We start from the raw sequence: 13,161 nt of genomic DNA on the forward strand, positions 1-13,161 counted from the left end.
GTGGCCTGGCCGGCCAAACACTGGTGTAGGCGAGAGGCGAGCCTAGAGCAGGTGACAAACCGCAGCCTCAGAGCTCAACTTCCAGGTGCGACTGGGGGTGGGGCAGGAACTGCCTCTGGCTTCTTGTACCTCCCCAGCACCAAGCTCACAGCCTGGCAAAAGAAGGGCCCTGGACTCTGCTGTAATACAATTCTGACTATTGGTTCAACGAATGAACAATAAGTGAACGGGCCGCTGAGACTGACCACTGTGCCCATTAGACTCAAGACCAGCAGGTGTGAGGGCAGGAACGGAGCGTGGCTCACCCACCTCGCCTGCCTGGCAGCAGGTGAGAGACAGGAGACAGAGGCACTTCGGCAGCAGCTCTGACCTCTGCTGCCCTGCAGTGGTCTGACAAGGGTGTGCCTTCTGGGCCAGCCTGGAGGGGAGGGAAGCAGCAAGGGAGGTGCTACGGTCTGTCATCCGTTGCAGCAGGACGCGTCAGTCACAGGTGCAACCTCTGAAAACACCTGGGACCTGGCTGCGTGGCAGCAGTACCAGAACTAGGATTGATTTTACCGGAAGATACAGCCAAGATCCACACAGGTGGGCCCAGGAGAGGCCCTGATCTGGAAAGGGCACGCACAGCCGTCCACAGTAGGGAGGGCAGCACCCTGGCCCACGGCCCCACTTGGGGAAGAGCCAGAGGCGGCCCAGGCCGTGCCTGCAGAGGAGCTGCCCCATGCTGACCCCAAGGAAGGGTCAGGACACAAAGCCCTGCTTGCTGCAAACGGGACACCTTGGCTGCCGGTTCCCCGGGCTGACAGCTCCCCTCTCACACGTACTCCCCACAGTGGGAGATGATGACCTTCTGCTTGGGTTTCCTGTCCTTGCTGCCCTGGGCCTTTGCAGGCAAAACAGAAGAGGAGGAATCAGGGGAGGGAGGGAGGGAGGGAGGGAGGGTGGAGAGGAAAGGGCAGCTCAGGATACCTGCCCCGCCCACTCCCCCCCAGCAGCAGCAGCCGTGGCCTCTCTCTCCAGGCCCCGGAGCCCCGGCTCCTGCCCTCCCACACGGCTGTGCCCCGGGGGCCTGGGCGGCCGCCCACCTCAATCTGCCGCAAGACATCCGGGCCTTTCGTGATCTCCCCAAATACCACGTGCTTGCCGTCCAGCCAATCCGTCTTGTCACATGTCAGGAAGAACTGGGAGCCGTTGGTGTTTGGGCCAGAGTTGGCCATGGAGAGCAGGCCTGGGGGAGAGAACGACCACGTCGGCCCCCTCCACCCTTCTCCCGGCCTTCAGGACGTCTGGTAGTAGAGGGAGGAGCGTAAACGCTGCTGGGATGTCTGGCCCTCAGAGGATGCCTGCGCACACTGCTGTCAGCCTTTCAGTCAGGCAGGCTCAGACTCTGGGACGTACAGAGTCTTGGATGCCTTGTCTTCCACTCAACTGATAGTCAATGAAACGCTAAGCATGGTTGTTCCAATCATTTTATACTGGTTTGTCCTTTCATTAATTCATTCAACAAATACTTATTACTTCATAACCAGGCACCTGTTGAACCCTGGGGACACTGGTCCCAGCCCTGGTGGAGCCCACAGTCTAGCGGAAAAGAGTCACTCACAAGTTAAATATTGATTCATCTCAGGAATGTAAGCTTGGTTTAATATCCAGAAACCAATGTAATAAACCATATCAATAGAATAAAGGACAAAAACCACATAATAATCTCAATAGATGCAGGAAAAAAATCCAACACCTTTTCATGATAAAAACACCCAACAAACTAGGAGTAAAAGGGAACCTCCTTAATCTGATAAAGGATATCTACAAAAAAACACACAGTTTTCCAATTCTAGGTATATACTTAAGAGAAATAAATACATACGTCCACACAAAAGCCTATATATGAATGTTCACAGCAGCATCATAATAGCCAAAAAATAGAAACAACCCAAATGTCCATCAACTTATGAATAAATAAACTGTGGTACATCCATAAGTGGAATATTAATCGGCAATAAAAAAGAATGAAATACTGATACACGCTATATTGTAGATGAACATTTTTAAAAACGTTATGCTAAGTGACAGAAGCCAGTCACAAAAGCCTACAATTGTATGATTCTGTTTACATTAAATGCCCATAATAGGCAAATCCACAAAGACAGAAAGTAGATTAGTGTTTGCCTAGGGCTGGGGGACAAGGGGATTAGGGAATGACTGCTAAAGAGTGTGGGGTTTCTTTTTGGGAGTGATGAAAACATTCTAAAATTATATGTGGGGATGGCTACATGACTATGTGAATTCATTAGAAACCACTGAAATGTATACTTTATTTTTATTTTTTGGCCACACCATGCAGCATGCGGGATCTTAGTTCCCCAACCAGGGATCGAACTCACACACCCTGCATTGGGAGCGTGGAGTCTTAACCACTGGACCGCCAGGGAAGTCCCGAAATGTATACTTTAAATGGGTGAAATGAATGGTATGTGAATTCTATCTCAATGAAACTGTTAAAAAAAAAAGATAATTATGCTCTGAAATAGTGAAGCCTAGTGGCAGAGATGTTTGCTCAGTGAATGAGAGCACAAAAGACAGTCACCTCAGACAGACACACACACACTGGTGACAGTATCACAGAAGGCTTTCTGGAGGAAGTGACATCCGAGTTCAGTCTAAAAGGCCCAGGTTTGGCAGGGGCTGAAGGAGTGTAGCATGAGGAGCTGCAGTTCATCTGTGGCAACAAGAAACCCCACCCCTCATGGCTGGGCCTCTAGAACGTGTGCTCCCTTCAAATGGGGACTGAGTCCCACTCTACTTTCAGGCCGGAGTTGATCAGGGTGCCTGACACATAATGGACTGGCCCTGTGAATATCTGTTTTAAATATTTAAATATTTACTGCAGGTTTACTATGTGTCAGACACTGTTCCAGAATACAATGGTGAACAAGAAAGACTAAGTCCTGCCCTCATGAGGCTGACATTCTCAGGAGAAAAAAGACAATAAATAAGTAAAAGAGTAAATTTATAATATGATTTCAGGTAACCAGTGCGTGAAGAAAAATGAAGCTGATTAAAAAGAAGAGCGAGATGGTAGGAAAGCCCATTTGAGACAGAGAGGCAAGGGCAGGCTTCTTGGGCTAGACGACCTGTGGGCGATGCCCAGAGGAGATGAGGGGTGAAGCCTGTGGGTGCTGGAGGAGGAAGCCTCCAGGAGAGGAGCCGGCACCTGCCACGGCCCTGCGGGCAGTGAGCTCTGGGTGTCTGAGGAACAGCCAGACTGCAGTGGGGGCACAGAGGGCGGGCAGCACAGTCCATGAGCTTGGAGAGGGGCCAGGACCCAGGTCAGCAGCCTGTAGGACCAGATGCTACACGAGATGCGCCACGCGGGGGTTGTCAGCAGGAGAGCAACGTGATGAGAGTTACCCTTAAAAAGGACTGCTCTGACCATCTTGCAGAGATTAGACTCTGCGGGGGAAGAGGCAAGAGTGGAAGGAGGGAGACGAGCTCGGGGACGCTGGTGGTGCTGGAGGAAGGTGAAGAGCAGCTGCACTGGGAGGTGAACTGAAGACAGATGGACCTGCCATCCAGGCGACAGAGGAGGGGGGCAAGTTTGAGTCCTAAGCTTCTGACCAAGCAGCCGGGTAGATGGCGGCTGAAACAGGGGAGATGGGGAGGAAGCGCTCGGGGGTGAACAGCAAGAGCTGCTTGGGCACGTGAGGTCTGCGACCCCGCTGGGATGTCCAGGGAAGACAGCGGGAGGGCAGCAGCAACACGTACGTGGGGGCGGGAGAAATTCAGCAGACAGGAGGGAAAGCCCCGGGACGGACAGGATTGTCTAGGGCAGTGACTCTAAATAGGGTAATGCTGCCCCCTCGAGGCTACTTGGAAAGTTCAAGGCATGGTTTTGGTTGTCAGTAATACTGGGGAGGAAGCAGGCATGTCCTGCAATGTCCCACCTAATGAAGAATTATTCTAAATCCTTAGACTTTCAATGCCCAGACAAACATTCATGCAGATGACAAATATCTGTTTATAATGATCTAAGCCTAGAACCTAACTCCATTTTACATGTAAATCCAAAGATTTATTATGTCGAATTTTTTCAGAAATGGACCTATCACATAAACTGAGGGAAGAGTCACTTTCTTTTTGTTCAGAATATTACCAAGAGATTTTCACTGTTTCAGAAAATCATGCTGCCGTGACTCTGGTGACATGATACGCCAGTGTCAGTCAGTCCACGTTGCTAACCTGCTCCAGGCAGAAGTGCATGTGTTCAAATATTCCATACATGCAGTTGTGTCCAAGCATCTAAATATCGAAATGCATATTATTTTATTCTAAATTACTTTCCTTTATGTTATAATACTACTTTTTAAAAATTAGGTATTGGCAGGATATATTAGCTGTGACTTTCATTTCAGCATATAGTAAAGTATCAGTTCTAAGAGGTGGGCACGAGGCTAATGCGTTAAGAACCGCTAAGTAAAGAGTAAGTGTAGACAGAGAAGAAAAACCAGGGCTGAGCTTTGAGTCCCTCTAACGACTTGGAGGTGGGAGGGGGAGAAAGGAAAGGAGACTGAAGAGGAGCAGCCTATGAGGCACAACGAGAACGGAAGATGAGATGCTCTGCCAGCAAGTGAAGAAAGGGGCTCAGGAAGGGCGTGATTCATAGTATCAAGTGCTACTGAGAGGTGGAAAAAGAGGGCGGAGGCTTGGCTGCTGGCAAGGTGGAGGCTGCTGGCATCTTCAACGAGAGCAAGGCGTGGTGGGGAAGAAAGTCTCACTGGAGGGGGCGGAGGAAAGAAACAGAGGCCATGAGCCTACACAACTCTGAAGAAGTTTTGCTAAAAAGGGACCAGCGAATTAACGTGGCAGCTGGAGGGGGAACACAGCGTCGAGGGAGAGTTATTTTATTTCTTTAAAGGCTGGCAGCACTGCAGCATGAGGGAGACTGGAGGATGCAGTAAAGGGAGGGGAGGACCCAGGGTCTGACGGGAACTGGGAAGAAGAGCACAGCAGATCTTTCTCATTGTTCCTATTGCTCAGTGAGATAAGAAGCAAGATCATTAGCTGGGAGGGAGAGTGGCGGGGGCAACGCTGGAGGTCTGAGGCTCGAGGAAAAGGAGTGTTTTCTTCTCAGACTGCGATGAGGATCAAGCAGCGATCTGCGAGGACTGCTGGGCTGTGCTCCTCACCCTGAAGGGCACCAGGTGCGTGGGCATGTGCTTTTCTCCAGTACATGCGAGTTTTGTACCAGGTGAGCAGGAGAGAGCAAGAAAAAGGCAGTGCGGCTGGAAGGCAAGATTGAGGGAAGCACAGCTGGTGATGGAGCCTGGGATATGAGGAGGCAGATGCAAACAAACGGCAGTGTTTTGGGGGTGGGGGAGGGGAGGGGTTGGACCATGACTGGGCGAGCGGATGATACATTTCAACTATAAATACCTTGGAAAGGACATTACCGTGACCACGATGAAACCTGAATATGCACTGTAGGTGACAGTACTGTACCAGTGTTAATTTTCTGCTTTTGATAACTATATATTGTGGTAATACTAAAAATGCCCTTGTTCTTAGGAAATAACACAATGAGGTATTTAGTGGTGAAAGTGCGTGAGGTCTCTGACTTACTCTCAAACGGCTGCCCCCAAATAGACACTGTCTATAAATATATACAGAAAGAGACTAGAATAAGTGGGGAACGATGGTCACCAGTAAACAGCTGGTGATGTGGGTGAACGGCATATAAAGGTTTACAGGCAAGGGCTCCTTGTTCTGTTCCGGTAAGTTTTTGGTAAACTTGAAATTATATAAAATAAAAAGTTACAGAAACAGTAACAACACATCACTGTAGCAGCAGGACCAGGCTATATGCCTCTTCCACTTAAAAGGAGGCAAGCGTGAACTTGAGTAAGTCAAAATAAAAAACAAAAAAACCCTTAGAAGCCTAAAGCTCTAGCCAGGCTGAACACCTCTCCTCTGTTCACTGGGTGGCGGTCTGGAGGAGACCGGAACCACAGCCCATTGCTCCCCCTGCTCCGCCATCCGGCCCCAGCCTGGCCCACCGATCACCACCCACCGATCGGGTCCCACCTGGTCCCGTGTGTTTGAGGATGAAGTTTTTATCGTCAAACTTTCCCATAGATAGACTTGCCCCCAGTGCCATTGTGGTTGGTGAAATCGCCACCCTGGCACATGAACTGGGGGATGATGCGGTGGAAGCTGCTGCCCTTGAAGCCAAAGCCCTTCTTGTGGGTGCACAGGCAGCGGAAATTCTCTGGCGCCGAGAAAGGAAAAGGTGCCGGGGTTAAAAATATCTAACTGGATAGTTAAACCTCCAGCTCTCAGAATCTAAGAAAGTATATATTACCTTCACTTGAAGTAAACGTTTACTAGTGGTATGGCACACAAAGAGACTGAACAGACCAGGGGAATAGAACAGACAGTCCAGAAACAGACCAAGGTACATATAATTCAGTATTTCATAAAAGTTGTCATCTTAAAATCGTTCGGGCAAAAATGGACATTTTCTAAAATGGTGCTGGGACATGTGAACAAACATTTGAAAAAAGGTGAAGTTGGATTTACAACTTACCTCACTGCAAGAATAAAGTCCAAATGGATCAGATATCTAAATGTAAAGAAAAAAATTAATTATCAGTACTAGAGGACAACATGGGTTGGATTCTTCTATAACCTGGGTGTAAGGAAGGACTTTCCAACTATCACTCAAAATCCAGGGGCAAGTAAAAAAAAAATTTCAACAACTTTTGCATGGCAAAAAAACCATAAACAAAGTAAAAACAACAACAAAAAATGACAAACTGGGAGAAATATTCATTGGCAACATATATCACAGAAAATCTAATATCCCCATATATGAAGAACTCTTAAAAACTGGAAGGAAAAAAAAGATCAAACTTAATAGAAAAAGCGACAGAAGACATAAAAAAATCATTTTTGGGGGACAGTTTTTGTTATAAGTCATTAAATATATAAAAAGATATTCTTTGACAATCATAATAAGAAAAATGTAAATTAAAACTACCAATACTTTGAGACTCCATTTCTTGCCTATCAGACTGGCCAAAATTCAAAAACTTAAAAACACAATCTGTGAGTGAAGCCAGGGAAACAGGTATTCCCACACATTACTAGAGGGAATGCAAAATGATACCTCTTTGTAGGAGAATTTGGCAATATCTAACAAAATTACCTGTGCATTTACCCTTTGACCCAGTAACCCTACTTTTAGGAATGACCCTGAAGATATACCTCCAACGATATGAAATCCACATACACATTATTTGTAACCACAGTATAATGGAAACAACCTAAATGCCCATGCACCAGAATCTTGTTGAATAAACTATGGTATGTCCACCTTGTGAAGTACTATGAACAAGAATAGGAGATCTCTGTGAACTGATATGGAGTGATTTCCAGGATATGTTGTTTAGTGAAAAAAGCAAAGTGCCAAAGAGAATACACAATATGCTACATGTTGTGAAAGAAGGAAAGAAATAAGGAAATATTCCTATATCTGTTCATTTTTGCAAAAGGAAACAAAAGGAGGATTAACCAGGAACAAATGAAATTGGTTACTCATAGAAGGTGGGTGGGAATAGGGGCAGAGGGAGTGGGAGGGAGTGACACAACTCCATGTGTGCCTCTTGGTATAGTTTTGATTTCTGAAGACTGTTAGTGTTTATTCAAAAAAATAAAACTAAATCAATAAGACTGGGGGTGGAGGTGGAACCCCTAAAATGGAACACAAAGAGAAACAAGTGAGAACTTAAGTTAAATGGATAACTTAGCCATACAGAAGGAAAGAAAGGAATCTAAGAACTCTTTGAACACAGTATTTGGACTCTTTACAGACTGAAGAAAAATAAATGCAAAAAAAATTGTTTGTTGGTAGTGGTACAATTGTAGCAATTCTGAAACTATTTTGTACTGTAGGATTGAACAGTATGTGAATATACTGATGTTATTGGGAGCCAAGGCTCTCGCTGTGGGAGAAAAGAGATATAAATATGTAGTATTAGACAGAAATTAGAGTATCAGTATGAATTCATGACTTAAAGATACACACACACACACACACACACACACACACACTTCCTACTGAAAGGCTGAAAGGGCCTAGGATCAATGACACCCCAGAAGCAGTGTACCCACCCAGGATCCACATCTTGATTTCTAATTATTATTTCCTACTAAAAGGAACAGGAGCTTCTTGGAGAAATGGCTGATTCCAGGGTCAGAGCAGAGAGAGTACCAGATAAGCCCAGATCTTTTTATTGTACCAGAAAGTAAGGAAATGCTCAAAAAATGAGTATCAAATGGATATGATACAGGAACAGACTCGAGGGGGCTCCTGATGGCCAAACTTAGGACAGTCTGAGGAACTGACAAGTGAGTGAGTGAGTGTAATGGAGTAGAACATGAATAAAAAGACTCATGAGTGCACACTAACACATGGACTACTAACGCAAAACAAATAAAGGGGGAAGGAAGAAGAGAAAGCTCTTATTCATAGCAGAAGGCTAATTAGAATAAATGTAGAAAATTACCATCATGGTAATAATTGACTTAGTCTAGAATCAAAAACAGAATACCAAAAATCACCAGGTGAAAAGTCTTAAAGTGTCTCCTTAAAAGTCACTTATCAATTACAAAGGGGAATAAAAGTACCTTGTGAGTGGGAAAAACTGGCAGACACAACCTTAACCAAGTAACCCTCACCAGTAATGGAAAAATCAACATTAGTGACAGGGAGAAAGACATGTCACTTCTGGAGTACTGCAAAGAATACCAAAAATAACCTGAATCTAATCATGAGGAAACAAACTCAAATGAGGAACAGTCTATAAAACAACTGGCCTGGAGTCTTCAAAAATGACAATGTCATAAAAGACAAAGGCTGAGGAACAGTTCCAGATTAAAGGAGATTAAACTGACACAACAAACACAGTGCATGATTCTAGATTAGGGGGAGAAAGGTTTCTATGAAGGACAGTATTAGGATATCAGAAATGATATCCTGGGGACTTCCCTGGCGGTCCAGTGGTTAAGACTCCGTGCTCCCAATGCAGGGGGCAGAGGATAGATCCTTGGTTGGGGAACTAAGATCCTGCATGCTGAATGGCTCGGCCAAAAAAAAAAAAAAGATTTCCTGTAAGGACAGCCCTAAATCAGTGCTCATTAGCGAGTGCTATGTCCCTGGGGGTCCAGGAACCAAGAAGTAGAAGCTGGAGTGGTCCTGGTTACCATCACTCCTGTTACTTTCTATCCCTGCAACTCAAGCCTCTGTGGGTCTAGAGGTCCTGGCTCCTAGAGGGCACACCTTCACCAGTGGAGACAACCAGACTCCATTACACTTTAAGCTATGCCACTGGGTGATCACTTCAGGCTCCTTGTGCCAGGAGATAAGCAGGTAAGAAAAGGAGTCATCATCTTGGCAGGATTCTTGACCTTGGTCTTTAGGAGGTAGGTCTGCTGTTACACAACAGGGCTGGTCAGAATATGTTTGGGGCACCCATGGGACCTCTCTTGTACTCTCCTGCCCAATCTTGATGGGCAGCCATGGCCTGGGAAGGGCATAATGACCAGGAGCTCAAATCCCCTTGGATAAATGTCTAGGTCACCTCATCAGGTAAGCCATGTAGACAAGCAGAGAAACCAGCTGAGGTGAGGGTGAGAGGAATCTGGAATAAAGTAGAGGAGGGAGATGACAAGTATCGTTTGTGGTTCTGAGACCAAGAGCAGCAATGGGATTATAGTTCCATTAACACTCCTCTAGAAATTTCCCCAGAAAAAGAGACCAACCAGAGTCCTGGAGGAGCCGTTCCCAGGTGAAGTAAGCGGACCCGAGTTGCGAGATGGGTGGACTGCAGTGGATGCTGCGGTTAAGCCCACAGATCCTCTCCAAGACCAAGACCCGCATTCCCTCACCCCCGCACCTCCCAGGAGTGTTGGATGCTACCAGCCCCAGGATGGGTCCCATCCAGGAAATGCCTTTGGCCAAAGAGAGCTGCCTCACCACTCCTCGGAATCAGCCAGAATTCATGACTGGTCCATGTGAGGGTACAAAAGCCTGGCCCCCTGGCCTAAAATTCAGAGCTGGACATTCTGGAGGGATATCCAAGCGCCCAAACTCCCCATGGGATCAGCTGAGGTCTCTGTGTGACTGCAAGGCTGTTCAATTACTCTATTTTTGCCCCATCTACTCCACTCATTCTTTTACAGAAGTTGTTCCTGAGATCACTCCCCAATAAACTTTCTGCATCCACCTCTCCGTGAGTCTGTTTCCCAGAAAAACTGACCTATAACAGCCAAAAACTGAGAAAAATCAAGTAGCAGTAACATGAATATATTTTTCAGAGATACAGCAATAAAAGTCAAAATAATCACCTAAAAGAAAAGAATGTTGCCTCTGGCAGGGCAGAAAAATTATGACGATGGGGGAGCAGAAGAAGGTCATGTCTTGTAACAAACTCCAAAGAACAATTTTCTTTAAACTGTATGCAATTATGACTTTGATAAGCATTAAAAAAAAAAAAGCTAGATTGAAACAAACAAAAAAAAGGATCATAGGTAAAAAGAGTAATTATGAATATTTAAGGAAATAGGCAACGTACAACAACTGTCAATAGTAGTTACCTCTGGGAGATGGGCTGGAGATAGTGAGGAGAAAAATTTTAGCTTTTAATTTATAACTTAAAAATTGTAACCTTCCAAGGGAGAAACCTGGCAGAGATCTCCTTAACCAAGTGGTCAAAGTTAACATCACAAACATTGGAACTGACCTCGAGTACTTCCTCATATGATGCACTAACAAGGAAACAATGTTCTTCTGCGGTATTCCTGCCGAAACACATAATCTAAGTCTAATCACGCGGAAGTACCAGGCAAAGACAAACCGAGAAACAATCTTAGAAACAACTGGCCTGTCTCTTCAAAGATGTCAAGATCAAGAAAGACAATAAAAAACTGAGAAACTGTTAACAAATAAAAGGAGACTAAAGAGACCCACCCACTAAATGCAATGTGTGACTCCTTGTCAAGGAACAGAAATTGTTAACATTACTATAAAGAACAATATTGGGATAAGTGATGAAATTTGAATATGACCTGAAGATTAGTTACTAGTGTTGTACTGATGTTAAATTTCCTGATTTTGATAGCTGTACTATGATTATGTAAGAGAATATTCTTGTTCTTAGGAAATTCATACTGAAGAATGATGTATGTCTTCAACTTCCTCTCAACTAGTATGGGGGTAAAAAAAATACACGTATGTATGTATGTATATAAACAAAATGATAAAGCATAAGGGCAAAAAAGTAAATTAATCAACAGTTAAAGGACATATGAGAGTTCCTTGTACTATTCGTATAGAATTCTTATTCATTCTATCTGTAAATTTGAAAATATATCAAAAAATTATAAAAAAAAAAACCCCAATAAAACCAAATGGGAGAGTAATTAAAACAAATCACAAAACTTTCAACTGCTTACTCTTTCTAACAGTCCTAAGCCTTTATGGAATTTCGAAAATGCCTGCTCTGGGAGTTCCCTGGCGGTCCAGTGGTTAGGACTCCATGCTTCCACTGCAGGGGGCATGCGTCCGATCCCTGGTCGATCCCTGGTCGGGGAACTAAGATCCCACAAGCCATGTGGCGTGGCAAAAAAAAGAAAAGCCTGTTCTGCCTCATTTGTCACTAGATGCTGGGATCTAAGACGCCTCAGATAGACTCAGGTAGAAATAGTCAAGGGCCCAGGAGTCCAGGCAGCTTCCTCAGCCACTAGCTTCCCGGCCATCCTGACCGGAGTCCTGCTCACCTGCTGTCATGGGAACGACGTCTGAACGCAGGAGCATCTGGATGCGGCCTGCTGGCTTGTTCCCAATCTTGATGTCCATGTACACCTGAGGGTTTGACCGGGCCTTTTTTACAGCGGCTCTCCCTAGACGCAGGAGAAATGGCCAGGTTAGAGAGAACAGCCTGACTCCCCGACTAGGAGAGCGAGTGTTCTTCTGAAGACACCCCAGAACCCACTGCAGCGAGCGGGCTGAGCAAGGCACCGACAGGGAAGGCCTTGGGCCCCGATGGGGCTGCAGAAGGCGGAGGCCACGGCCACGGCCCCAGCTGGACACCCAGTGACAGGAGACCTCAGCACCCTCTACCCGGAGCCCCACCCCTCAGGCATTTTATCTCATCTCACTGCCTCAGACACTTCAGCTCGCTTCGCCTTCACCCTCCCCTGCAGTCACAGAACAACGCTTTTCTGGCCCAAAACACACAACTCTCAACGACTTCAAGCCCCAGTTCAAGCCCACCCACCTTAGTCAGTTTAACGGACCCACTTCTGTAACACCACCCCCTTCCTCTATGCTTGGCCCTGCGTATCCGCAGGCTGGCTGCAGTGGAAGCAAGGAGGGCCTAAGTGCTCAGGAGACAGTGGAGGAAGTTGGGCCTTGCTTAGTGCTCCAAATGGACAAGGCTGATTAGACGATAAAACATTCAATAGAAACCTTCCCATCTGTTTGACAGAAAAAACCCTACTGTCTCTGTCTGACCTCTTTGTAGTGTGGATTAGGTCAACACGTAGGTATGAGCTCTCAGGCCAAGCCCTAGGTGATTAAATAAGATTGGGCTTCTGCCCTTGAAGGACTGGCTACTCAGTGAGGGACGGGCAGCCACAACTGTGAGGGGCACACAGATCCTAGAGCCCCACAGCCGTGGTTCAAACCTCAGCCCCACCACTTCTGAGCTATGTAACGTCCACAAGTTATTCGACCTCACTGTGCCCTAGTTTCGTCACCTAGACTTGGGGATAATAATAGTACTTACCTCAAAGGACTGCCAATAGGATTAAATATTTGTAAAGCCATTAGTGCCTGGCAAAGAGTAAGCAATATTTAAAATACGTTAAATAAGTAATGTCAAAACAATGCAGTAAATGCTAGGATAGCAGGTCCCATGGAAGCCCAGAGGCCATGCAAGCCCAGAAGGGAGGGATGAAAGGTGAGTAGGAATTAGCCAGATTAAGTTGGAAAGGTCATTTTAGGCAAAGGAACTGCTTATGCAAAAACACAAGAGATTTGGGAACTCCCTGGCGGTCCAGTGGTTAGGATTCCGCGCTTTCACTGTCGAGGGAGCAGGTTCA

General features: G+C 46.0%; 1 pseudogene; it reads right to left on the reverse strand.

Annotated features, from left to right (window-relative positions):
- Window positions 1-645: 645 nt before the first annotated feature.
- On the reverse strand, window positions 646-11,946 carry LOC118886245 (annotated as a pseudogene).
- Between the last annotated feature and the right edge of the window lie 1,215 nt (window positions 11,947-13,161).

The sequence above is a fragment of the Balaenoptera musculus genome, chromosome 1 (genome assembly GCF_009873245.2).
Source record: "Balaenoptera musculus isolate JJ_BM4_2016_0621 chromosome 1, mBalMus1.pri.v3, whole genome shotgun sequence".
NCBI lineage: Eukaryota > Metazoa > Chordata > Mammalia > Artiodactyla > Balaenopteridae > Balaenoptera > Balaenoptera musculus.